This window comes from Oncorhynchus clarkii, chromosome 8, assembly GCF_045791955.1.
Source record: "Oncorhynchus clarkii lewisi isolate Uvic-CL-2024 chromosome 8, UVic_Ocla_1.0, whole genome shotgun sequence".
Lineage (NCBI taxonomy): Eukaryota > Metazoa > Chordata > Actinopteri > Salmoniformes > Salmonidae > Oncorhynchus > Oncorhynchus clarkii.
Window position 1 is genome coordinate 8,161,844 of NC_092154.1, and position 24,189 is coordinate 8,186,032.

At 44.7% G+C, this 24,189-nt stretch overlaps 1 pseudogene; it reads right to left on the bottom strand.

Moving 5' to 3' along the window:
• Window positions 1-24,189, bottom strand: part of LOC139415688 (signal-induced proliferation-associated 1-like protein 1) — a 128,479-nt pseudogene that overhangs the window by 53,470 nt on the left and 50,820 nt on the right.

Here is a 24,189-nt window from a genome sequence, read left to right on the forward strand (position 1 = left end):
CTCTGTTTTCCATTGTCTCCTTATATGGCTGTGATTGCGCAAGGAATGAGCCTACACTTTCTGTCGTTCCCCCAAAGTGTTAGCAGCATTGTGACGTATTTGTAGGCATATCATTGGAAGATTGACCATAAGAGACTACATTTTCCAAGTGTCCGCCTGGTGTCCCTGCGTCGAAATTGGAGCGTAAAGCCAGGTGCAATTATTTTTCCATTTGAGAGCAAGGAGAAACCAGGCTTCCACGAAGGATATATCATTGAAGAGATATGTGGAAAAACACCTTGAGGATTGATTCTAAACCACGTTTGCCATGTTTCAGTCGATATTATGGAGTTAATTTGGAAAAAAGTTCGCGTTTTGAGGGCTGAATTTTCGTTTTTTTTTTTTTTTTTTTGGTAGCCAAATGTGATGTACAAAACGGAGCTATTTCTAATACACAAATAATCTTTTTGGAAAAACGGAGCATCTGCTATCTAACTGAGAGTCTCCTCATTGAAAACATCAGAAGTTCTTCAAAGGTAAGTTATTTTATTTGAAGGCTTTACTTGTTTTTGTGATAGTTGCCTGCTAAATGCTAACGCGAATGCTAACGCTAATGCTAACGCTAAATGCTACGCTAGATAGCTACTGTTACACAAATGATTGTTTTCCTATGGTTGAAAAGCATATTTTGAAAATCTGAGATGACAGTGTTGTTAACAAAAGGCTAAGCTTGAGAGCTAGCATATTTATTTCATTTCATTTGCGATTTTCATGAATAGTTAACGTTGCGTTATGGTAATGAGCTTAGGTCTATAAATAGAATCCCGGATCCGGGTTTGGTCGTCGCAACAGGTTAAGTAAATGTAAATCTGAAACTGCACTTTTCACAACTATACACTGAAATCAGTGGTGTGAAGTAAAAAATACTTTAAAGTACTACTTAAGTCGTTTTTTTTGGGGGGGGGGGGGGGTATCTGTACTTCAGCATTTATATTTTTGACAACTTCGACTTCACTACATTCCTAAAGAAAATAAATGTACTTTCTACTCCATACATTTGACGGAATGAATGCGACTGTTTTTAATATTTGCTGTTATAACATTTAAAATAACTTTTTTTATATATAAAAAAAATATAATAAACATTACAATACTACTGCTAGACATACTACTGCTAGATATGCTGTTACTAGTGTAACATATTTTTATTTTTAAAAATTAATTTAGTGTTGTTTACATTGTTCCAAACGTTCAGAACAATTATATTGTAACCTAACAGCACCTGTTTGACATACATAATATACACACAGCATTTGCTCGTTACCTTCTTTTTCTTGATCCAGTATTTGACTTCCCATTTACCTCCTGAGCAACCAGTAAACATTCCCCCATTTTGAGTTTATTATAGCCAGCTAACTTTAACCAAGTGACAAGGACAGGGCTGCGTTGACTTTGGCACCAGTCCAGTGTTTAAACATATGTGGGACAGCCGGCTAGCTAGCTAGGCTAACTGCTTTGCTGGCTCGATAAAGCCCAACTACATTACTATTACTGGTTAACCAGCCAGCTAACGCTAACCAGCCAGCTAACGCTAACCAGCCAGCTAACGCTAACCAGCCAGCTAACGTTAACCAGCCAGCTAACGTTAACCAGCCAGCTAACGTTAACCAGCCAGCTAACGTTAACCAGCCAGCTAACGTTAACCAGCCAGCTAACATTAACCAAGTGATGAGGACAGGGCTGCTTGCTTAGTGTACTTTTGATGATTTACTTATTCAAATACTCTGACGAGCTACTCCCTGTCAAACCACCATGCCCACTCTGACGTCGCGACTTCGGGATGAATGACGTTCAACATAGAGCTCATAGAGCGCCCTCTTCAGGTGACCGCAAATGACCGCACTTATTTGTTCATTCTATGTATATAATATCGGTGGATTATTATTTCTGAGAAAGGCTAATATCGTCCCGATAATGTTGGTCAAGCGACTCGTTGACGACTTGGGGGGGGGGGGGGGTCGAGGTGAACGTTGCTAACATAACAAAATATGGTCGATCTGGCAAGAAGTCATGCAGCCACATGGATAATATCAAAACACCCCCGGTGTTTCCCCTGTGCACCAGGCCCGTGTGATGAGTCTTTCAACTCCCCCGGACTCCCCACACGGTTTTCAGGAGAATCCATTTGCCTCTGGAAACAGATATTGTTTTGTGTGAGATGGAGAATAGGATCTCACACACACACACACACACACACACCTTCAGAGCCTCTGACAACTAGAGATCCAGACAGCAGGGGATGTTGGGATGGTGATTGTTTTAAGACCGGAGAGAGGTCTTAAAATAAAGACAGGCCGCAATGGCGTGCGCAAGCCTCCTCACCGTGTGTGTGTCCACTCTTACTCCTTAAAAACACCTTACATTTTTTTTTACAAAATCGGTGGTCTGTGAGAGCTTGACCAATAGAAACACAGGGGAAGCAGGTTCCAAATACATTCAATCATCCTGTCAAATTTCTCGCCTCATTTCACAGTATGCTTGGTTTGACTGTGGACAGTCCCGTAGGACATTCAGGGCTGTGCTTTCTAACGGCCTTGAGGATTTTAATGCTCATTTCAACGTCACTACAATACCAGTTAATGTACTTTTTCTGAGGGTAAAACATAAACGAAAACATGCAAGAACATGTAGTTTGAGACATTAAATAGTTTGAGACTTTAATACCAGGTTAGCCAAGCTGGTGGTCCAAAAGAACGATGGATTGGTAAGTAGGCCAAACTGGTTGATAATTAGTACTGACACAGAGTTAACGCTGCAATAGTGCTCTCAGCCAGGGGGTCACCATAACAACACTTTGATGAGGATATTAGTGTTATAGTAGTCCAGTAACCATGGTGATTTAATCATTTAGAATGAGAGCTTTGAGGACGATGATTAAGGAAAATGCTGATTCTGATACACCTTTAGGCTTACATAGACATAGCCCTAACATAGACCTAGACCTAACATAAACCTAGACCTAACATAGACCTAGACCTAACATAGACATAGACATAACATAGACATAGACCTGACATAGACATAGACCTGACATAGACATAGACCTGACATAGACATAGACCTGACATAGACATAGACCTGACATAGACATAGACCTGACATAGACATAGACCTAACATAGACCTAGACCTAACATAGACCTAGACCTAACATAGACCTAGACCTAAAATAGACCTAGACCTAACATAGACCTAGACCTAACATAGACCTAACATAGACCTAACATAGACCTAACATAGACCTAACATAGACATAGACCTGACATAGACATAACATAGACATAGACCTGACATAGACATAACATAGACATAGACCTAACATAGACCTAACATAGACCTAACATAGACCTAACATAGACCTAACATAGACCTAACATAGACCTATACCTAACATAGACATAGACATAACATAGACCTAGACCTAACATAGACCTAGACCTAACATAGACCTAGACCTAACATAGACCTAACATAGACCTAGACCTGACATAGACATAACGTAGACCTAGACCTGACATAGACATAGACCTAGACCTGACATAGACATATACCTAACATAGACATAGACCTGACATAGACATAGACATAGACCTAACATAGACATAGACCTAACATAGACATAGACCTAACATAGACATAGACCTAACATAGACACAGACATGACACAGACCTGACACAGACCTGACATAGACATAGACCTGACATAGACCTGACATAGACATAGACCTGACATAGACATATACCTAACATAGACATAGACCTGACATAGACATAGACCTGACATAGACATAGACCTAACATAGACATAGACCTAACATAGACATAGACCTGACATAGACATAGACATAGACCTAACATAGACATAGACCTAACATAGACATAGACCTAACATAGACATAGACCTAACATAGACACAGACCTGACACAGACCTGACACAGACCTGACACAGACCTGACACAGACATAGACCTAGACCTGACATAGACCTAGACCTGACATAGACCTAGACCTGACATAGACATATACCTAACATAGACATAGACCTGACATAGACATAGACCTGACATAGACATAGACCTAACATAGACATAGACCTAACATAGACATAGACCTGACATAGACATAGACATAGACCTAACATAGACATAGACCTAACATAGACATAGACCTAACATAGACATAGACCTAACATAGACACAGACCTGACACAGACCTGACATAGACATAGACCTGACATAGACATATACCTAACATAGACATAGACCTGACATAGACATAGACATAGACCTGACATAGACATAGACCTAACATAGACATAGACCTAACATAGACATAGACCTAACATAGACATAGACCTAACAGACACAGACCTGACACAGACCTGACATAGACATAGACCTGACATAGACATATACCTAACATAGACATAGACCTGACATAGACATAGACATAGACCTGACATAGACATAGACCTGACATAGACATAGACCTAACATAGACATAGACCTAACATAGACATAGACCTAACATAGACATAGACCTAACATAGACATAGACCTAACATAGACATAGACCTAACATAGACACAGACCTGACACAGACCTGACATAGACATAGACCTGACATAGACATATACCTAACATAGACATAGACCTAACATAGACATAGACATAGACCTGACATAGACATAGACCTAACATAGACATAGACCTAACTAGACATAGACCTAACATAGACATAGACCTAACATAGACACAGACCTGACACAGACCTGACATAGACATAGACCTGACATAGACATATACCTAACATAGACATAGACCTGACATAGACATAGACATAGACCTGACATAGACATAGACCTGACATAGACATAGACATAGACCTGACATAGACATAGACCTAACATAGACATAGACCTAACATAGACATAGACCTAACATAGACACAGACCTAACATAGACACAGACCTGACACAGACCTGACACAGACCTGACACAGACCTGACACAGACCTGACACAGACCTGACACAGACCTGACACAGACCTGACACTAATAAAAATGAATCAAAACTATTTCAAAGGACATTGAAAGGATGCAAAAATAGAAGTTTCTCCTCGTGTGAGTTAACCAAGTCTGTTTCTCCTCGTGTGAGTTAACCAAGTCTGTTTCTCCTCGTGTGAGTTAACCAAGTCTGTTTCTCCTCGTGTGAGTTAACCAAGTCTGTTTCTCCTCGTGTGAGTTAACCAAGTCTGTTTCTCCTCGTGTGAGTTAACCAAGTCTGTTTCTCCTCGTGTGAGTTAACCAAGTCTGTTTCTCCTCGTGTGAGTTAACCAAGTCTGTTTCTCCTCGTGTGAGTTAACCAAGTCTGTTTCTCCTCGTGTGAGTTAACCAAGTCTGTTTCTCCTCGTGTGAGTTAACCAAGTCTGTTTCTCCTCGTGTGAGTTAACCAAGTCTGTTTCTCCTCGTGTGAGTTAACCAAGTCTGTTTCTCCTCGTGTGAGTTAACCAAGTCTGTTTCTCCTCGTGTGAGTTAACCAAGTCTGTTTCTCCTCGTGTGAGTTAACCAAGTCTGTTTCTCCTCGTGTGAGTTAACCAAGTCTGTTTCTCCTCGTGTGAGTTAACCAAGTCTGTTTCTCCTCGTGTGAGTTAACCAAGTCTGTTTCTCCTCGTGTGAGTTAACCAAGTCTGTTTCTCCTCGTGTGAGTTAATCAAGTCTGTTTCTCCTCGTGTGAGTTAACCAAGTCTGTTTCTCCTCGTGTGAGTTAACCAAGTCTGTTTCTCCTCGTGTGAGTTAACCAAGTCTGTTTCTCCTCGTGTGAGTTAACCAAGTCTGTTTCTCCTCGTGTGAGTTAACCAAGTCTGTTTCTCCTCGTGTGAGTTAACCAAGTCTGTTTCTCCTCGTGTGAGTTAACCAAGTCTGTTTCTCCTCGTGTGAGTTAACCAAGTCTGTTTCTCCTCGTGTGAGTTAACCAAGTCTGTTTCTCCTCGTGTGAGTTAATCAAGTCTGTTTCTCCTCGTGTGAGTTAACCAAGTCTGTTTCTCCTTGGGCTGCAGCCTAAGCCTATTCAGGCTACCTAAAGTCTATCAGCATATTGATAGCACGACACACAAGGCTAAAACTCTCGACCACCGCTCCTCTAACTTCCGCGATGCATACAAAGCCCTCCCCCCGCCCTCCTTACAGAAAAATTCGACCAAGACGAAATCTTGCTCGTTCGGTCTTATAGGCAGAAACTCAAACAGGATGTACCAGTGATGAGAACCATTCAACGCTGGTCTGACCAATCGGAAGCCACGCTTCAAGATTGTTTTGATCACGCGGACTGGAATTATGTTCCAGTCAGCCTCAGAACAACACGCTGACTCGCATTGAAGATGTTGTACCCACTGTGACTATTTAAACCTACCCCAAACAGAAACCGTGGGGACGGATGGCAGCATTCAGGCTAAACTGAAAGCGCGATCAACCGCATTTAACCATAGAAAAAGGTCTGGGAATATGGTTAAATACAAACAGTGTAGTTATTCCCTCCACCAAGGCAATCAAACAAGCGAAACGTCGGTACAGGGACATGGTGTAGTCGCAATTCAACGGCTCAGACACGAAACGTATGTGGCAGGGTCTTCAGGAAATAACGGACTACAAAAACAAAAACAGCCACGTCCAGACAAACTAAACACCTTCTTTGCCCGCTTTGAGGGTAATACAGTGCCACCGTCACGGCTCACTAACGAAAACTGCGCCCCCCCCCCCCCCCCCCCCCCCCCCCCCCCCCCCCCCCCCTCATCCTCCGTGGCTGACGTGAGTAAGACATTTAAACTTGTTAACCCTCACAAGGTTGCTGGCCAAGACGGTATCCCTAGCCGCGTCCTCAGAGCATGCGCAGGCCAGCTGGCTGGTGTGTTACGGAAATATTCCATCTCTCCCTATCCTAGTCTGCTGTCCCCACATGCTTCAATATGGCTACCATTGTCCCTGTACCATTGTCTCTGTACCTGCACTGTCGGAATTAGAAGCACAAGCATATCGTTACACTCGCATTAACATCTGCTAACCATGTGTATGTGACCAATACAATTTTGATTTGATTCATTGTCTTCTGTGTGTTAACCAAGTCTGTTTCTCCTTGGGCTGTATCCTAGGCCTATTCATTGTCTTAACACAATTGACCTGCTACAAAACATACAACACTGCCAGGTTTTCAATTTCTCCTGAGTGGTGAAGCAGATGTTTCAAAGTGTGTGACAATCAACGGCCTATACAATCCCACCTAAACTTCTGTCTTTTGCTTGAAAACCACCAACGGGTTCGTGTTCAGAGCATCAGCCTTCACTACTGGAAAGCATTAGGCTTATATTCTGAGCTCTCTGGGTTGGCCCTCTCCTCTCTCTGGGGGGTTGACTGTTGGGTTGGCCCTCTCCTCTCCTCTCTCTGGGGGGTTGACTGTTGGGTTGGCCCTCTCCTCTCCTCTCTCTGGGGGGGTTGACTGCTGGGTTGGCCCTCCCCTCTCCTCTCTCTGGGGGGTTGACTGCTGGGTTGGCCCTCTCCTCTCCTCTCTCTGGGGGGTTGACTGCTGAGTTGGCCCTCTCCTCTCTTCTCTCTGGGGGGTGACTGCTGGGTTGGCCCTCTCCTCTCCTCTCTCTGGGGGGTTGACTGCTGGGTTGGCCCTCTCCTCTCCTCTCTCTGGGGGGTTGACTGCTGGGTTGGCCCTCTCCTCTCCTCTCTCTGGGGGGTTGACTGCTGGGTTGGCCCTGTCCTCTCCAGTAACACAGCCATTGTACCATTGGCCCAAAAGGCCACATTCAGTCACTATGAAGAACAAAACATGGATGGTGTGTGTGTGTGTGTGTGTGTGTGTGTGAGAATGGAAATACCCCTCCACAATGAGACACTTTCTCCTCTTCTGGTGTAATTCCAGCTCGTCTGATGAAAGCCTCTGTCTGTACCCAGTCAGACAACAGCTCATTATTACTGGCAGGGCTGGTATACAGAGACCACTATAATAATACCCCAAATCTTTCTGACTGAATCACTGTGCTAAAGCTTTACCAGGCTGTTAGAAGACTCATCTCAACACACGGAACACACACCCACACGGAACACACACCCACACGGAACACACACCCACACGGAACACACCTACACGGAACACACCTACACGGAACACACACACACACACACAACAACAAAAAAAGGAACTCTGCAAACTGAAGCCATTTAATTGAAATGAGAACAGCAGCACCACGTCTTACATTTCTCCGTTCCCTTGGTGTGAGGTAATCCTGAACCTGAGTGCTTCATTAACACCTTTAAATACTTCTATTACATCTCCCCTCCACGGTCAGCCCTCCATGTCCTTTCAGCAGACTCCTGTCAAGACTTAAGGACTGCATTCAATTTCTAACAGGAAGTCCACAACTCAGAGTAGAGTTAGAGGAACAGGAAGTTACAGAACCATAAAGACACAAGAGGTTTCAACCATAACCAGAAGAAAATGAATAAATAAATACATAGAGAGAGAGACCGAGACCCCGAGAGAGAGAGAGAGAGAGGAGAGAGAGCGAGACACCAAAAGAGAGAGACCCCGAGAGAGAGAGAGAGAGAGAGAGAGAGAGAGAGCGAGAGAGAGCGAGAGAGAGAGAGTCATGCTCAACATGAGCTCCTGATATATTTCATATTTCTTTGTTTTTAGAATGAGATAAACACTCCAATCTAAAAAGAATTCCAGACAAGAAGTGATGAACAACAACTCTATTCATTCAGAATAGAAAAAAAGTAACTTTGCGCCTCAAGTGAAATAGTTTTGACTCTAGCTAGCTACACAACAAAGACCTAGCCGACTAACAAGCTAGCCAGAAGAAACGAGCTAGAACAAACCTAGCAAGGGGAGTTCATACAACTACATCAAACGACCAAACTGGGTGAGTCAAACAAAAAGGAGCACGCACCACCTTTAAACATATCTTCTGTTTTTGTGTGTGAGGATTTGTCACTCTTTTTGCTGTTTTTTTTTTCAAACTAAATTAGCGCTAGCTAGCAACAGCAGCAGACGAACACATCGGTTGCCATGGCAACGGGGCAGCAGCAGCAGTATACTCAGGCACCATGTCCCGACTCCTCCTCAGCGCAGAATCCACCCTAAAGAGGCCAAAAATGACAATGAGGAAAGCTTTTAAAACAGACACTACTAAAGGGGAGGCCAGAAACCCTTTTTGCAGACCTCTACAAAAACTCTAATGTGAGTAATCTCATCTTCCTCACTGAACAGCCGAATGCATGGAGCTCAGCAGTCTGCTCTCACTACCCATCCATAAAGAAAGAGGGAATCTGTAATGGGTGGAAGCTGAAAGTAAAAAGAGAGATGACCCTGACAGCACCACGATAACAATCAACCTCTACAAGACTGGGACTGTCATGGTGCAAGGTAACATTAGGCTGTTTGAAACAGACTTTCAGACCGTTAAGGAGAGAGCAGAGAGAGAGAAGGACACCACCAGTGACATGCCCTCCCACAAGACAAACTCCACCAGCACCACCCTCACCCCTACTCTCCACACCCAAAAAGGCACATCCAGCACCTCTCTTCCCACCATAGTGGAGGACACGCCTCAGCACAGAGCAGGCGCAGGCCCTCCTCACCACCATGGCTGCCATGAGGGATGAGTTTACCAAACTGGAGGGGGAGGTGGTCCTGCTGACCAAGGTGAGGACAGAGCAGGAGAGCAGACAGCTGAAAGAGGTTCAGCAAGAGAGAGACGAACTCGAGAGAGAGCTGGCTGAGCTAACAAAGGAGATGAGAGATCTCCAAAAAGACAGGCAGAAGAGTAATAACGATCTGACCACACTAAGAGAGGAGCTGCAGGAGAGAAAGAGAACAGAGGACAGGCTGCAGGAGCAGCTAGATCACCACTCTATGACCTGCCCTCACACAGCAGAGGAGACCAGATCAACCAGCCAGACCTCCCCAGCCCTGCCCTCACACAGCAGAGGAGACCAGATCAACCAGCCAGACCTCCCCAGCCCTGCCCTCACACAGCAGAGGAGACCAGATCAACCAGCCAGACCTCCCCAGCCCTGCCCTTACACAGCAGAGGAGACCAGATCAACCAGCCAGACCTCCCCAGCCCTGCCCTCACACAGCAGACCAGATCAACCAGCCAGACCTCCCCAGCCCTGCCCTCACACAGCAGAGGAGCCCAGCTCAACCAGCCAGACCTCCCCAGCCCTGCCCTCACACAGCAGACCAGATCAACCAGCCAGGCTTCCCCAACCCTGCCTGCTGCACCCCTCCTCCCCAACCCACAGAACAGCCTCCCACTGACAGCGGCACCGACCAGCCACACCCCAGCTCCCACCAGCCCCCACTCTACCCCCTCCAGTCCAGAAGAAACACTGGCTGACATCGTCCTGTTGATGGACTCAAAATGGGAAGTTTGTTCAGGAGAATAAACTTTTCCCTCGACACAAAAGGAGAAAGGTGTGGTGCCCAACAACGCAGAGGGCCATGGAGCTGCTTGATCAGGCCCATCTCGGGTCGCCAAGCCACAATCATAAACACCGGAAGCAACGACCTGCGTGCTCAGCAGGAGAGGGTGGCCACTTCACTACGGGGAGTGATTGAGAAGGCCTCCGCAATCTTCCCCAACTCAAGGATCGTGGTGTCAACCCTTCTACAGAGGAAGGACTTCCACCCTGCCACAATCCAAAGAATAAACGCCAGCCTCACCTGGGACTGTGCCCTGCGACCCAATGTACACCTGGCCCAGCATCCCACCCTCGATCTGGACTGTGCCCTGTGACCCAATGTACACCTGGCCCACCATCCCACCCTCTATCTGGACCGTCTCCATGACCATGTTCACCTGTACAGGGAGACAGTCCCCACCATCCCACCCTCGATCTGGACCGTCTCCATGACCATGTTCACCTGTACAGGGAAACAGTCCCCACCACCCCATCCTCGATCTGGACCATGTTCACCTGTACAGGGAAACAGTCCCCACCGTCCCACCCTCGATCTGGACCGTCTCCATGACCATGTTCACCTGTACAGGGAGACAGTCCCCACCCTCGATCTGGACCGTCTCTATGACCATGTTCACCTGTACAGGGAGACAGTTCCCACCATCCCACCCTCGATCTGGACTGTCTCTATGACCATGTTCACCTGTACAGGGAGACAGTTCCCACCATCCCACCCTCGATCTGGACTGTCTCTATGACCATGTTCACCTGTACAGGGAGACAGTTCCCACCATCCCACCCTCGATCTGGACCGTCTCTATGACCATGTTCACCTGTACAGGGAGACAGTCCCCGCCATCCCACCCTCGATCTGGACTGTCTCTATGACCATGTTCACCTGTACAGGGAGACAGTCCCCGCCATCCCACCCTCGATCTGGACTGTCTCTATGACCATGTTCACCTGTACAGGGAGACAGTCCCCATCTTTGCCAAGACTCTCAAGGACGTCGCTTTAAAACCGCAGTCCGACCTCTCCACCCAGGAACAGCGGAGCCACCTCCACCCCGCCCAGATCACCGAGACAACACCCCGGACCAGCACCCTGGAACCCCCAGCCATGACCACAGCACCACCAACCTTAATGCCCACCACAGCCAGCGCAGCACAGACCACCCCAGCCCAGCTTCAGAGCCACCCAGACGAGGCCTCCCACCCCCCTGCCCGCCACCGCAGACCCACACTTAGAGGAGCCACAGCCCAGCAGGCAGAGCTACGCACAGGCTGTGAGAGGAGCAACTGGCCCAGCCCCCACCAACCAAATGAGTGACATTAAACAAATGCTGAGTCTACTATGCTCACACGTGATAGGCCAAGGGTCATGGATGCTCACACGTGATAGGCCGAGGGTCATGGATGCTCACACGTGATAGGCCGAGGGTCATGGATGCTCACACGTGATAGGCCGAGGGTCATGGATGCTCACACGTGATAGGCCGAGGGTCATGGATGCTCACACGTGATAGGCCGAGGGTCATGGATGCTCACACGTGATAGGCCGAGGGTCATGGATGCTCACATGTGATAGGCCGAGGGTCATGGTAAGATGAGCACAAGAACTCCACCATCCTCACACTACACCCACCCAAGTAGCATGACACAAATTATATCTTAAATGATAAACATATCACATTTGCATAATAAGAGTTTACTTTAATTGAAAAATCCTATTTTAATAGTTCTTGTTGGATTGTAAGTTTTTGTCTCATTTTGAAGGTAAAGAAAAAAATGATAATTATGAAATTTTTTACGTTGCATGTTGGAATTTACAAGGGTTGAAGTCCTCTGCTTTTGGACTAAAGAGCAGAAACCCAGACTTCCTGAAATAAATTGATGATGTTGATATTGTAGTACTACAGGAAACATGGTGCAGAGGTGATGTTTCCATTGGCTGTCCACTAGGTCATAGGGAGATAATCATACCATCCACTAAATTAAAAGGAATCAAACAGGGCAGAGACTCAGGGGGAATGCTAATATGGTATAAATCTGAACCAATTAATTCAAAGCGAATTGATCAAAACAGGAAAATTCTTTATATGGTTAAAAATCAACAAGGAGACTATCTTGACAGATAAAAACATCTTCCTCTGTGCCACATACATTCCCCCCTCAGAGTCACCCTACTTCAATGAAGAGAGTTTCTCCATTCTAGAGGGGGGAATTAGTCACGTTCAGGCCCAAGGCAACGTACTGGTCTGTGGAGACCTGACTGCTAGAACAGCAGAAGAACAAAACACTATTAACAGTCATGGAGATAAACACCTACCAGGAAGCAACAACCTTTCCCTCCCCACATACAGACAGGAAGCAGCAACCTTTCCCTCCCCACAGACCCCCATAGAAACAACTATGACAAAGTGAAAAACAAAAACGTAGTACAGCTCGTGAAGCTCTGTGGAACACTGGGTCTGTACATAGTCAATGGTAGGCTGAGAGGGGACTCTTTTGGTCGGTACACCTACAGCTCATCCCTTGGCAGCAGCACTGTAGACTACTTCCTCCCCGACCTAAACCCAGAGTCTCTCAGAGCCTTCACACTCAGCCCACTAACACCTCTCTCAGACCACAGTAAAATCACAGTGTATCTGAGAAGAGAAGAACCCAACCATGAAGCATCGCGGCCCAATACATTACATGGTACAAAACAGGACTATAGAAGGAGTGCAAACAGTACAGACATCTACCAAAAAGCAATTAGTAGCCAAATACAATCTCTCCTGGACAACTTTTTAGCCTTAACATTCTCCATCAGCAATGAAGGTGTAAATTTGGCCGTTTGGAACATAAACTTTATATATGACAAATTAGCCTCCTTGGCTAATTTAAAGAAGCATAAGAGCAAACCAGAAATAACAGATAATGAAAAATGGTTTGATAATGATGGCAAAAATCTAAGAAAGTCATTGAGAAATATATCTAATCAAAAACACAGAGAACCAGACAACAACAATATAGGCCTTCAATATGAAGCAATACAAACACACCCTAAGAACAAAGGAACAGAACATTAGAAATCAGCTGGATGGAATTGAGGAATCCATAGAATCAAACCACTTCTGGGAGAATTGGAATACATTAAACACACCTCATCATGAGGAACTGGCTATCCAAAATGGGGATATGTGGAGAAATCACTTTGGAAACCTCTACAGGAATATAACAAAGAGCCCAGAACAAAAAGATATACAAGACAAATTACAAATCCTTGAATCAGCAGTCAAAGACTATCAGAATCCTGTGGATACCCCAATTACAGAAGAATAATTACTGGAAAAACTATGCACTCTCCAACCCAAAAAGGCCTGTGGTGCTGATGGTATTGTAAATGAAATTATCAAATATACAGACCACAAATTCAAATTGGCTATACTCAAACTCTTCAACATTATCCTCACTACAGGTTTTTCCCCGATATTTGGAACCAAGGATTGATCACACCAATCTATAAAAATGGAGACAAATTTGACCCAAATAAGAGGAATTTGCGTTAACAGCAACTTGGGGAAAATTCTCTGCAGTATTATAAATAGCAGACTACATCATTTCCTTGACGAACACAACGTCCTGAGCAGAAGCCAGATTGGATTTCAAAAAAATGATCGTACAACAGACCACATTTACACCCTCCACACTCTAATTGATAAACAAGTAAACCAAAACAAAGGCAAAATAGATTTCAAGAAAGCATTTGATTCAATATGGCACGAAGGTCTTTTTTATAGACTAATAGAAAGTGGTATTGGAGGGAAAACATATGATGTTATTAAATCAATGTACACTAAAAACAAATGTGCGGTTAAAATTGGCAACAAGCAAACAGACTTCTTCTCTCAGGGACGGGGAGTGAAACAGGGCTGCCCAATAAGTCCAACACTATTTAACATCTACACTAATTAATTAACAACAAGCCAACAGACTTCTTCTCTCAGGGACGGGGAGTGAAACAGGGCTGCCCAATAAGCCCAACACTATTTAACATCTACACTAATTAATTAACAACAAGCCAACAGACTTCTTCTCTCAGGGACGGGGAGTGAAACAGGGCTGCCCAATAAGCCCAACACTATTTAACATCTACACTAATTAATTAACAACAAGCCAACAGACTTCTTCTCTCAGGGACGGGGAGTGAAACAGGGCTGCCCAATAAGCCCAACACTATTTAACATCTACACTAATTAATTAACAACAAGCCAACAGACTTCTTCTCTCAGGGACGGGGAGTGAAACAGGGCTGCCCAATAAGTCCAACACTATTTAACATCTACACTAATTAATTAACAACAAGCCAACAGACTTCTTCTCTCAGGGACGGGGAGTGAAACAGGGCTGCCCAATAAGTCCAACACTATTTAACATCTACATTAATCAATTGGCAAAAACATTAGAAGCATTGGCAGCACCTGGTATCACCCTACACAACACTGAAATCAAGTGTCTGCTGTACGCAGATGACCTGGTGCTGCTGTATCCCACGAAAGAGGGGTTACAGCAGCATCTAGATCGTCTTCACAGGTTCTGTCAGACCTGGGCTCTGATCGTTGATCTAAAAAAACAAATACAATGATATTCCAAAAAAAGGTCCGGAAATAAGGATGACAAATATATATTCTATTTGGACACAGTTCTATTAGAACACACCAAAAACTACACATATCTAGGACTAAATATCAGCAGCACAGGTAGCTCTCACATGGCTGTGAATGTGCTGAGAGAGCTGAGAGACAAAGCAAGAAGAGCCATTAAAAGGCTCTTGAAATTCCAATTAGAATCTGGCTCAAAATGTTTCCATCAGTTATAGAACCAATTGCTCTATATGGCAGTGAAGTATGGGGTCCAATCTCTAATAATGAATTTACCAAATGGGACAAACATCCAATCGAAATATTGCATGCAGAGTTTTGCAAGACAATATTGCAAGTGCAAAGAAAAACTCAAAATAAGGCATGTAGAGCAGAATTGAGCCAATACCCTCTCCTCATTCGAATAGAAAAAAGAGCCATCAAATTTTACAACCATCTAAAAACAAGTGACCCCAAAACATTCCATCACACAGCTCTACAATGTCAAGAGATGAAACAAGAGAAGAGTCCCCTCAGCAAGCTGATTCTGAGGCTCAGTTCACCAACCCAAACCAACCCCATAAAGCCTCAAGACAGCACTCAGAAAAGCTGGCCCAACCAAATCATCACAAAACAAAAAGAAAATATATCACCTATTGGAAAGACACCACAGAAAAACAAAGTAAACTTCAAAGCTATTTGGCTCTAAACAGACAGTACATGGTGGCAGACTATCTGACCACTGTGACTGATAGAAAACTGAGGAAAACACTGACTAGGTACAGACTCAGTGAGAACAGTCTGGCTATAGAAACCGGTCATCACAGACAAACCTGGCTGCCCAGAGAGGACAGGCTGTGCTCACTCTGCTCCAGGAGAGAGATAGAGAGAGAGAGAGAGAGAGATGCTTAGTGGATTCTCCTTCTCCAATTCAGCCCAAGCCTGCATAAGCAGCTTCAGTACCGTCACTGTCTTTCTGTTGCTCTCACTAACTCAACTCTGTCTCTCCACCTTTCTTCAATCCCCAGCTTTTTAAACTCAAACAGCGTCCCAGGAAGGAAGGAACATACGCCTCCCGTCTTTAGACTCCCACACGCTGAAATCTCTTCTGTTGTTGTCTCATCAGTCTTCTCATCTCTTCTGTTGACATCAGCGGTCCTCCCATGAGGGTGTTCGAGGTAGCGCCCCAATTGTGATTGGCCAATTACAAGTGGGGCGCCGCCCCTAATGGAGGGACCCCCGCTGATGACCACAACAGAAGAGATGGGGAGAGAGAGAGGTGTACTATAAAATGAATGGATTATGTTTTTAAAATGACCACAAAGGAAGAGATGGGGAGAGAGAGAGAGAGAGAGGTGTACTATAAAACGAATGGATTATGTTTTTAAAATGCTCCGAAAAGCATGGCAAAATGTGTACATTCTAAAATACATGGTTGAAAACAAGCTGTTCAGTTAAATACTACACCGCCCTCAGTGACTGACAGCAGCAGCGCCGCCTCAGTGGGCACACAGACCGTGCCAACACTGCTTGGATTGTTTTGCCAGCTATTTGCTATGAGGGGGAACTGCCCCCAATGAAATCACAGGATGTCAGTATAAAGTGGTAGAGCACAAAGCCCTTGAATACAACCTACACACAATCCCCCATAATGTCAAAGTGGTATTATGTCATTAATGTATAAAAAGCTGAAATGTCTTTAGTCAATAGGTATTCATCCCCTTTGTCATGGCAAGATAATTAGGTTTAGGATTAAAAGAAAGTTGCTTAAAAAGGCACACTACTAATGCACACAGAGTTGAGTCCATGCAACTTATTGTGTTTAACATGATTTGTTTACGACTACCTCATCTCTGTACCGCACACATACAGATAAATTGTAAGGTCCCTCCGTTGAGCAGTGAATTTCAAACACAGATTCAACCACAAAGACCAGGGAGGTTTTCCAGTGCCTCGCAAAGTAGGACACCTATTAATAAGTAAAATGTTTTAAAAAAGCAGACATGGAATACCCTTTGAGCAGGGTCAAGTTATTAATGACACTTTGTATGGTATATCAATACACCCAGTCACTACAAAGGTACAGGCGTCCTTCCTAACTCAGTTGCCAAAGAGGAAGGAAACAGCTCCAGGGATTTAACCATGAGGCAAATGGTGACTTTAAAACAGTTAAGAGTTTAATGACTGATTACAAAGCATTATGTTTGGGGCAAATCCAACACGTCACCGAGTATCCCTCTTCATATTTTCAAGCATGGTGGTGGCTGCATCATGTTATGGGTATTCCTGTCATCAGCAAGAACGGGGGAGATTTTTAGGATAAAAATGAACTCAATAGAGCTGAGCACAGGAAAAATCCTAAACCTGGTTCACTCTGCTTTCCGCCAGACACAGAGACGAATTCCCCTTTCAGCAGGACAATAATAACGTGCAAATATTGTACAATTCCAGGTGTGCAAAGCTCTTAAACTTACCCAGAAGTCACAGCTGTAATCACTGCCAAAGATGATTCTAATGTATTGACTCAGGGGTGTGAACACGTATTAAATATTTATGTATTTCATGTTTAAAAAATGTGCAAACGTTTTTTTTTTTTGTCAAGATGGGATATTGTGTGCCGATAACAGAAAAAAGTTTCATCCATTTTGAATTCAGGCTGTAAGAACAACAAAATGTGGAAAAGGTCGAGGGGTATCAGTTCTTTCTGAAGGCACTGTGAATGGACAGTCCTGGGGGGTGTCCGTTCAGTCAGAACCTCTGCTTGTATCCTCCCAATGAGTGTCTCTCGATCCAGCCAGGCGGCTTACTTACACGCATGTGAGACTCGTGACATAAGGCTCATGTCAATGGTAGTGGACAATATAAGGAACAGGTTGTTCTTTTGGGACGCCCTCTCTCCTTCTCTCATACTGCTTTTGTTATAAAGGGCTTCACATTCAGGTACATTTTCCAGGAGCAAACCGGGCCAGCGCCAACCCAAATGTACTGGCCCGAATGAAAAGAAATCTGTCCCAGTCCAAGAGCCTCACAGAACCGCTGTTTCTGCATTATTTCTTCAATAGCGTCTGGTTTTATCCTCCATTCGCGGGCTGAGCAAGGAGCCAATAGCCTAAACTATCCTCCCTATATAAATAATGACCTTTTAACTGTACATGTTAACATTGATTGTAAAAAAAAAAAACTAACAAAATAATAATACCCAGAAGTCTCAGCTGTAATAAAATAATAATTGTGCAATCTCAAAAAGAGGTATGAAGGGCCGTATAAAATCTGTTTAATTTTTGACCAAACTCTGTTTTCACGGTATTGTTTTTAGTTCTCTTTTGGTTTTCACTCTCAAAAATAGTTCTGAAGTCCACAACAAAAACTTCAACCACATCATGACACCACGTTAAAAAAAGGTCTGAAGAAAATACAATTAATAAAAATAACAATAGTTAATAGTTCTTAAAGTTGCACTTTAATTCAATTACGCACCTAGCGAGAGGACGTTGGCTAGCGGTGTTTCTGGCAGAGGAGGCTGGTGGGAGGATGTGTTTGTTACCCTTCCTTCGATTCCATTACAGTCATTAGAATGAGCACTTCCTCCTAAAAAAAGCTCCTCTCACCAGCCGCCTGGGGGTTTCTGTAACGTTACAGTGTTATGTACACCGTCTACACCAGGTGGTGTCAGGGAAGACCGGAGAAATTGCCAAAGACTCCAGCCACCCTAACGGTACCGGAGCATGAGACTAGTAGTTCTCTAAATCACCATGTGGGATGTATTCCCTATTAGACTAGTAGTTCTCTAATCACCATGTGGGATGTATTCCCTATTAGACTAGTAGTTCTCTAATCACCATGTGGGATGTATTCCCTATTAGACTAGTAGTTCTCTAATCACCATGTGGGATGTACTCCCTATTAGACTAGTAGTTCTCTAATCACTATGTGGGATGTATTCCCTATTAGACTTCTCTAATCACCATGTGGGATATATTCCCTATTAGACTAGTAGTTCTCTAATCACCATGTGGGATATATTCCCTATTAGACTAGTAGTTCTCTAATCACCATGTGGGATGTATTCCCTATTAGACTAGTAGTTCTCTAATCACCATGTGGGATGTATTCCCTATTAGACTAGTAGTTCTCTAATCACCATGTGGGATGTATTTCCCTATTAGACTAGTAGTTCTCTAATCACCATGTGGGATGTACTCCCTATTAGACTAGTAGTTCTCTAATCACTATGTGGGATGTATTCCCTATTAGACTTCTCTAATCACCATGTGGGATATATTCCCTATTAGACTAGTAGTTCTCTAATCACCATGTGGGATATATTCCCTATTAGACTAGTAGTTCTCTAATCACCATGTGGGATGTATTCCCTATTAGACTAGTAGTTCTCTAATCACCATGTGGGATGTATTCCCTATTAGACTAGTAGTTCTCTAATCACCATGTGGGATGTATTTCCCTATTAGACTAGTAGTTCTCTAATCACCATGTGGGATGTACTCCCTATTAGACTAGTAGTTCTCTAATCACTATGTGGGATGTATTCCCTATTAGACTTCTCTAATCACCATGTGGGATGTACTCCCTATTAGACTAGTAGTTCTCTAATCACCATGTGGGATGTATTCCCTATTTGACTTATCTAATCACCATGTGGGATATATTCCCTATTAGACTAGTAGTTCTCTAATCACCATGTGGGATGTATTCCCTATTAGACTAGTAGTTCTCTAATCACCATGTGGGATGTATTCCCTATTAGACTAGTAGTTCTCTAATCACCATGTGGGATGTATTCCCTATTAGACTAGTAGTTCTCTAATCACCATGTGGGATGTATTCCCTATTAGACTAGTAGTTCTCTAATCACCATGTGGGATGTATTCCCATTAGACTAGTAGTTCTCTAATCACCATGTGGGATGTATTCCCTATTAGACTAGTAGTTCTCTAATCACTATGTGGGATGTATTCCCTATTAGACTTATCTAATCACCATGTGGGATGTACTCCCTATTAGACTAGTAGTTCTCTAATCACTATGTGGGATGTATTCCCTATTAGACTTCTCTAATCACCATGTGGGATGTATTCCCTTAGACTAGTAGTTCTCTAATCACCATGTGGGATGTATTCCCTATTAGACTAGTAGTTCTCTAATCACCATGTGGGATGTATTCCCTGACTATTCCACTAGTAGTAGAGTAGTACAGGAACACCTGTCTGGTCTGTTGGTCATGACATTGGGTTGCATCCTAAGATAACAACCTATTCCTTATTATCGTGCTCTGCTTCTGACAGGAGCCTTATGGGCTCTGGTCAACAGTAGTGCATTAAAATAGGGACTAGGGCGCCATTTGGGACTCAGGGAGACAGCCACGGCTTTAACCACTGTTCCATAAATCAGACAGGGAGAGTGAGGTTGTCTTCAGCCAGGTGTACACACACACACGGCTGAGGAAATGAGCAGGCCTGCTGCCTGGGTTGGTTACGCTGTGAGCCTGGGAACAGTATCACACACACAGTGTGTTTGTGTGTGTGTGTGTGTGTGTGTGTGTGTCAGGGCCAAAAGCGTGACGGGGCCAACAGAGGATAAATCAGTCTACTGGCCCGACACTACGGAACTCCTCAGGCCTGGAACATACTACAGAGAGAGAGGGAGAGAGAGAGAGAGAAAGAAAAAGAGAGAAAGAGAGCGGGAGTTTTTTGTTTTCATCTCAAGGTCTTAAGCATAACAAAAAGGGCCTCATTTCCTACCATCCTACGAGAGGGCCTCATCCCCTACCATCCTACGAGAGGGCCTCATCCCCTACCATCCTACGAGAGGGCCTCATCTCCCACAATCCTACGAGAGGGCCTCATCCCCCTACAATCCTACGAGAGGGCCTCATCCCCCTACAATCCTACGAGAGGGCCTCATTCTCCTACAATCCTACGAGAGGGCCTCATTCTCCTACAATCCTACGAGAGGGCCTCATTCTCCTACAATACTACGAGAGGGCCTCATTCTCCTACAATACTACGAGAGGGCCTCATTCTCCTACAATCCTACGAGAGGGCCTCATTCTCCTACAATCCTACGAGAGGGCCTCATTCTCCTACAATCCTACGAGAGGGCCTCATTCTCCTACAATCCTACGAGAGGGCCTCATTCTCCTACAATCCTACGAGAGGGCCTCATTCTCCTACAATCCTACGAGAGGGCCTCATCTCCCCACCATCCTACGAGAGGGCCTCATCTCCCCACCATCCTACGAGAGGGCCTCATCTCCCCACCATCCTACGAGAGGGCCTCATCTCCCCACCATCCTACGAGAGGGCCTCATCTCCCCACCATCCTACGAGAGGGCCTCATCTCCCCACCATCCTACGAGAGGGCCTTATCTCCCCACCATCCTACGAGAGGGCCTCATCTCCCACCATCCTACGAGAGGGCCTCATCTCCCACCATCCTACGAGAGGGCCTCATTTCCCTACAATCCCACGAGAGGGCCTCATTTCCCTACAATCCCACAAGAGGGCCTCATTTCCCCACAATCCTACGAGAGGGCCTCATTTCCCTACAATCCTACGAGAGGGCCTCATTTCCCTACAATCCTACGAGAGGGCCTCATTTCCTACAATCCTACGAGAGGGCTGGTAAGGTTTTTAAGCATAACAAAAAGGGCCTCATTTCCTACCATCCTACGAGAGGGCCTCATCCCCTACCATCCTACGAGAGGGCCTCATCCCCTACCATCCTACGAGAGGGCCTCATCTCCCACAATCCTACGAGAGGGCCTCATCCCCCTACAATCCTACGAGAGGGCCTCATCCCCCTACAATCCTACGAGAGGGCCTCATTCTCCTACAATCCTACGAGAGGGCCTCATTCTCCTACAATACTACGAGAGGGCCTCATTCTCCTACAATCCTACGAGAGGGCCTCATTTCCCCACAATCCTACGAGAGGGCCTCATTTCCCTACAATCCTACGAGAGGGCCTCATTTCCCTACAATCCTACGAGAGGGCCTCATTTCCCTACAATCCTACGAGAGGGCCTCATTTCCCTACAATCCTACGAGAGGGCCTCATTTCCCTACAATCCTACGAGAGGGCCTCATTTCCCTACAATCCTACGAGAGGGCCTCATTTCCCTACAATCCTACGAGAGGGCCTCTTTTCCTACAATCCTACGAGAGGGCTGGTAAGGTTTTGTCTCGCGCACCTGCCAATGCCGCACGAGCCCAGACACACCTCCAACCTTCATCGATCCTCAACTTGGGTGATGTCATCTATAAAATAGCCTCCAACACTCTACTCAGCAAATTGGATGCAGTCAATCACAGTGCCACCGGTTATGTCACCAAAGCCCCATATACTACCCACCATTGCGACCTGTATGCTCTCGTTGGTTGGCCCTCGCTTCATACTCGTCGCCAAACCCACTGGCTACAGGTCATCTACAAGTCTCTGCTCGGTAAAGCCCCGCCTTATCTCAGCTCACTGGTCACCATAGCAGCACCCACCTGTAGCACGCGCTCCTGCAGGTATATCTCAATGGTCACCCCCAAAGCCAATTCCTCCTTTGGTTACCTTTCCTTCCAGTTCTCTGCCGCCAATGACTGGAACGAACTGCAAAAATCACTGAAGCTGGAGACTCATATCTCCCTCACTAGCTTTAAGCACCAGCTGTCAGAGCAGCTCACAGATCACCGCACCTGTACACAGCCCATCTGTAAACAGCCCATCCAACTACCTCATCCCCATATTGTATTTATTTTGCTCCTTTGCACCCCAGTATCTCTACTTGCACATTCATCTTCTGCACATCTACCATTCCAGTGTTTAATTGCTATATTGTAATTACTTCGCCTCCATGGCCTATTGTGAGACCCATTAGATAATTTATTTAGCAGCCAATAGATCACAAGGAGTTCCATTAGATAATTTATTTAGCAGCCAATGGATAACAAGGAGATCCATTAGATCCTTTATTTAGCAGCCAATAGATCACAAGGAGTTCCATTAGATCATTTATTTAGCAGCCAATAGATCACAAGGAGTTCCATTAGATCATTTATTTAGCAGCCAATGGATCACGGTGTATCAATGTGTCCATATGGCAGAGGATGATGATCTCGCATTAGTTTAATTTTTTACTTTTAGATGTATTTAAATTAACATATAGAACAATTAAGCTCTGATCAAATGTATTTACAATCGATTGGCATTTACATCAATAAATAAAAGGCATTATTTAGCAAAGGGATTTTTTTTTTTTGGACACCAACAGTTTGATTTATCAACTTTTCATACCAAAAAAAAAAAAATTGGCCACAACAGAAACCCTGACACACACACAGCTCCAGGCCGACAGCTCGTAAAACCTCAGGCCTCATAGCCAGCCCTCCAACACAATAAACAACGGAAGCTGCAGGGTTGGCTATAGAACGTCCCAGTCAACACAAATACCTTCTCACACACACCCACACACACAAACATCCCCAGGGGTTTCATCAGACAACACAAAGACAGAAGGCCCTTCTGTCCCCAAAACACACCAAAGTTTACAATGAGAAGTACTTATCAAAAGGGTCACCTCCTGTGAGGTTGAACAAACCAGAGCTATGTAGGGAATAGGAACATCTCCTTGCTAAACACAGAAGAGAGGAATGGAGAAAGAGAGAGTTGGCAAACACCAGAAACAAAAGTGTAAACCCTCCCAAAAACAGAGCCCTGTTCTGATGGAAATTATAGACTGGTTTGTTCCTCTTTATTCAACCCAACATGCAACAGTCTTGATCGCTAGGCTGATACTACTACTACTACAACAACAGACAGTTGATGTTAAGAAACAACAGCTGACAAAAGTTCTGTGGGCTAAGAAATGTTAGCCTTCTACCTTCGAGTTGTTTTCAATTGTCTACTACTTTCCAGTCAAAACACTTTCGATAAGACCTTTGTTTCCACACACACACACACACACACACACACACAGAATATTTGACAACCTAAAAGTTCTGTTCACATCAAACCTCAAGGAAAACACTGGGGGAGTTTTCACTACTGTCAAG